Genomic DNA, 5,000 nt, shown 5'->3' with positions numbered 1-5,000 from the left:
GGGGACCTAGCGGGGCTGCGTTGAGGGCAGTCAGCACACGCGCGACCGTTTGAGGGAAAACGGGCATTGAGATGTAGGGAAAAGAGTCGCTCAGAGGAGCGGGCATCTGAGATTGGCATTCAGAGGAATGGCCAACCCTTCGCGCAAGAGGCACCACGAGAACAGGCAAGCTTGGAAGAATTTGGAGCGCACAAAGGTTGGGATGGCTGAGTTTGAGCTACGGCTCAACGTTGACAACTTTACTTGATGGTGCTCAAGGCAAGCGAGGCGCTTGGCAAAGGACGAGACCATGCAAAGTGGAATGAGTTGCTCAGCGACCGAAAGAGTTGTGCAAAGCTCACAGAGGTGAGGGGAATTGCTAACTCGAAGAATTCGGTACTCATGCATGGGCTTGTATGCGGACGATGGATTGTTCGTGGCCATCCCAAGGCGGTCGAGACTCGTCGCCATGGAGCATTGAAACTTTCTCTTCGACATGCGAAGGATACGTCCGGAGGAGGCTGAAGTGTGCAACGAGTTCAGCATGTTGCTAGGCCTTGAGGGGTGCAGCGGTGGCTGTATTGACGTGGAGGCGCAATCTAGCAAGTGCGTTTGCAAGAGGCAGAACAATGCACAGTTTGTTCAGCAGATCGGAGTAGTCCAAGGGGATGGTGGTCTCCGAAACGAAGAGAGATGTTGCTCCAACGGGACAGTTATCCAGGAGGGATAAGTCTCAGCTCTCCAAAGGGAGAATCATGTGAGATGGACTTCACATGTTGAGGAGGAGTACCTCACAAACAACAACTCCACGAAGCTCGATGGACTGAGCAAGCGGCGAGGAGTCGTCGCATGATCTCGCTTGAGAGAATGCATTGGTGGATGCATTGCGAGATCAAGTGGGGGAGCGACCCAAAGCAACTCAAATGGAGGCACACTTGGAGTCGATATGGAGATCGGACTCAAGGGAGGGCTGACCCGTGGAATGGTGGGCGCGAGGGCCACCATCGACTCAATGCAGAAACGAGGAGCGGAGCAACTTGGGTGTAACTTGGCGAAGTACCCAAGCCGCTTGAAGGGAGCCAGCATAGAAGTTGGAACATGGAGCAGAGGCACAGCGCTTTCCCTAGACAGAGGTCAAGGACATGAACTCTTGCAGAGGCAGGAGTAGAATCATGCTGTTCCCTGGGTCCTTCATTCTGACAGAGCGGACTCATCTTGCATGGTGCCAAAGACGAAGGGAGCTTCGGGGCACATGCACCTTATCTCGGAGGAGCATTCGATGGAGGAACTAAGGCGACTCAATTTGCGGAGGCGAAGTTGAGTTCAGAAGGCCTTAGCACGGGGCAAGAGGATGCAGAGGCGGGTACTCTTGAAGAATATGCCACAGTGTTGTCATTTGAGTTGCTATGAAGGAAGCAGTGTGCAGCGGAGATTGTGCTGGTAGGGGCAGAGGCCCAGGATCCAGGCAATGGTGCACAAATTACAGCGAAGTCGGTGGACTTCGGGAGCTACTAGGCGACGGACTGTCCTAGAGCGGTGCTTCATCTAGGTGTGACCCAAGAGTGGGTGGATGAAGGTCGATTGCCAAAGGAGCGAACAAAATCGAAGGTGGAGGAGACCCTGCGATGTATTGGCAGAGGCCACACATGGAGGGTTCACAATTCGAGTTTATTCCACAAGGATCAGAATGCAATGGAGATGTCACCAGGAGGCGACATGGTGCAGCGGATCGTGGTGGAACAGTTCGTGGCAATGCGACACACACGACATTGTCCCGTGAGGGATGAGATCATATGGAGGTATGATCGGGAGCTACTGGGAGCTCCGCTTTGGTGAACAACACGACGGCAAGAAGGGCTATGGATTCAAGGAGTGAAGGCCATGGTACCGCAGAGGCGGGTCTTCCGGGCGTGCACCGAATTTTGCATCGGATGAAAACCTTGGTCATCAGCATATGGGGGCTGGGTTCCACCAAGGGAAAAGTTCGAATGCAAGTACCAGTGAGTCCCATGAGAGGGACTTGATCATGCAGAGGTATGATCGAAGCAGCTGGAGAGTTGGACTGCTCCAGAGCTCATATTCGCTTAAGGGAGCCCGACAAGTCAGAGGATAAGGTTGAGTAAGCGAACGTTGCTACCAAGGAAGCTAAGGAGAACAGAATCGGTGCAAACCCTACAATGTGATGGCAGAGGCCATGCATGGGAGTTGCAGTCTGTCTTTCCATCGACCAAACAGACTGCTTGGAGAACACAGAGGTGTTGAAGCAGGAGTTCGAAAGGGGCGAGGAAGCGACGATGAGTCCAGAGGGACTTAGCTACCCAAAATCAAGCATCAGTTAGAATGGAGGTGGACTCAGAGGAGTGCCACGGAGACATCTCTACTGATTGTGAAGGAAAGGGATACAGAGGCGAAGCGACGGATAGTAGGGCCATGGGCATGGCAGCGCCATGGTACCGCAGAGGCGGGACTTCCGTGCAAGTCATTGATCCCTTGCTCTCACGGAGGGAGAGCGCTTGGTCGTGAAAGGGGCCGAGGAGGTGGAGCATGCAGAAGCAATCTCCAAGTACCGAGACAAGGCTGAAGGGCAGAGGCCAAGAAACTTCGTAAGACCGGTGTCAACAAGTTTCTCATCAAGATAGCCGTAAGTGAAGGACTTCGGGTCATGCAAGAGTGCACGACCAAGGAACGAAGCAGGCAGTACGTGGTGCTGTACCTTTGCTACTCAGTGGAGTAGGCGGCAGGGTTGATGGAGAAGACGGTACAATCCCAGAGGCGACCTCATCTATCAGAGAATTACTCCAAGTTGGGGTGAAAACTTCCTGCATTCCAGAAGTTCAATGGCATTGAGAAGGTGAATCACAGTAGCTAACTCAACGCAAGGAGTGCAAACACTTCAAGTGCTTCAGAAGTGTGAGCAAAGAGCAGGCGAAGGCCAGTAACCAGCTCGATGCATGAAGTACAACCTCGAGGAGGCGGGCGAAGTCAAGTAACCTTTGCCTTCTCAACTCTTAAGAGAATGGGCGAAACCGAGTACCCCAGTTCTCTTATCTATCCAGCAGAGGAGCTCTGCACAAGTTCAAAGACCCTTCGAAGATAATGGAAGACAATAGTTGCCAAAATCCTCACCAACGGTGATCAGTGCTACTGAGAGTAGATTGTCCGCTTCATTTCCCAACGAAATGCCAATCGAAAGCGGAAGTGATGCGAACCTACTTGGATGTGACAACTAACTGAAAGAAGAGTCAATGAGCAGATTTTGTGGAGGAAGGACCCAAAACTTCAGAAGTTTGCGAGGCGATGCTCGTTAAAGCTCCAACAAGCATCCACCCAGTTCAAGCAGCATGTGGAAATTTTGAGAAACTGGCGCAGTAAGAATGGTCTTTTCCTTCATTTGGTGGATCCGCAGGAATCAACGAGGATCAATACAACTCAGCCAACCCCACACCAGAGTCAGAGTCATTGGCGAGTTGAAGCAGCATGGCGGATCAAAGGTTCGACTACTCAGAAACAGCAGCGGAGAGCAGCTGGGAGCCAGGAGGCGCATTGCAGCTGGAGCGGAAGATTGAAGACTCAGCAAAGGCGAAGAGTTGCAGTGTTCACAAAGGCTTCGACGAGGACGTCGAAGGGATAAGTGGGGGAGAATGTAACGGACAAACTTCTAAACAAGATGTTGGATGTAATGCTTATGTCTGTCCGTTGTCTTTTGGCATGTTCATGCCTTGTACAGAATGTAAAGGGGCGGCCGAAGGCTTAATAGTCCCATTTTAGTTGGGTTGGTGGCCTCTTTAGGCTTGTAAATAAAGGTTGTGTCATGTGGACACGTTCGAGAGCTTTTCGGTCTGTAATGGACCATTTTACCCTTTGTTGTGCCACTATTCAGAGCTTGTAAAGTCTGTTTGTAATTTGCATTGTCTATGAAGTGTTTTTCGGACATGTTTGCTTGTGGATCCCGATTGAGGCGTTCTCTTTAACCCGTTCTCTCTTTTGTTGGTCCTAAGGGACAATGGGAGGCTTCGGGGAGGCTGACCTTTGCGGACGGACGCACGAGGGTGCCGCACGCCTTAGGCAAAACCAGCTAAGGTCGTGACAGGGTGGCACAGGGCTGGATGGGGCTTTTGTATAGCAGGGACGGTGCTGCCTCTCGCTTAGCTCGCTGTCCGCCGCTCGCCGCTCGCTCGCGCAGCCAAAAATGGCCAGTTTTGTCCCGTTTTTGGGCCGTTTTGGCCTGTTTTTGGGCTGTTCTTGCGTCGCGCGGTGACCGTCGTGAGCGGAGCAAAATGTCAGCCATCTCAGCACCCTGGAACCCCCCGGGTGGCACAGGGCTGGATGGGGCTTTCGTATAGCAGGGATGGTGCTGCCTCTCGCTTCGCTCGTTGTCCGCCGCTCGCCGCTCGCTCGCGCAGCCAAAAATCGCCAGTTTTGGCCCGTTTTTGGGCCGTTTTGGCCAGTTTTTGGCCTGTTCTTGCGTCGCGCGGTGACCGTCGTGAGCGGAGCAAAATGTCAGCCATCTCAGCACCCTGGAACCCCCCGGGTGGCACAGGGCTGGATGGGGCTTTCGTATAGCAGGGACGGTGCTGCCTCTCGCTTCGCTCGCTGTCCGCCGCTCGCCGCTCGCTCGCGCAGCCAAAAATGGCCAGTTTTGGCCCGTTTTGGCCAGTTTTTGGCCTGTTTTTGCGTTGCGCGGTGACCATCTTGAGCGGAGCAAAATGTCAGCCATCTCAGCACCCTGGAACCCCCCGGGTGGCACAGGGCTGGATGGGGCTTTCGTATAGCAGGGACGGTGATGCCTCTCGCTTCGCTCGCTGTCCGCCGCTCGCTGCTCGCTCGCGCAGCCAAAAATGGCCAGTTTTGGCCCGTTTTTGGGCAGTTTTGGCCAGTTTTTGGCCTGTTCTTGCGTTGCACGGTGACCGTCGTGAGCGGAGCAAAATGACAGCCATCTCAGCACCCTGGAACCCCCCGGGTGGCACAGGGCTGGATGGGGCTTTCGTATAGCAGGGACGGTGCTGCCTCTCGCTTCGCTC

The sequence above is a fragment of the Musa acuminata genome, unplaced genomic scaffold (genome assembly GCF_036884655.1).
Source record: "Musa acuminata AAA Group cultivar baxijiao unplaced genomic scaffold, Cavendish_Baxijiao_AAA HiC_scaffold_1136, whole genome shotgun sequence".
Lineage (NCBI taxonomy): Eukaryota > Viridiplantae > Streptophyta > Magnoliopsida > Zingiberales > Musaceae > Musa > Musa acuminata.
Note: the sequence above shows the minus strand (reverse complement) of the source record.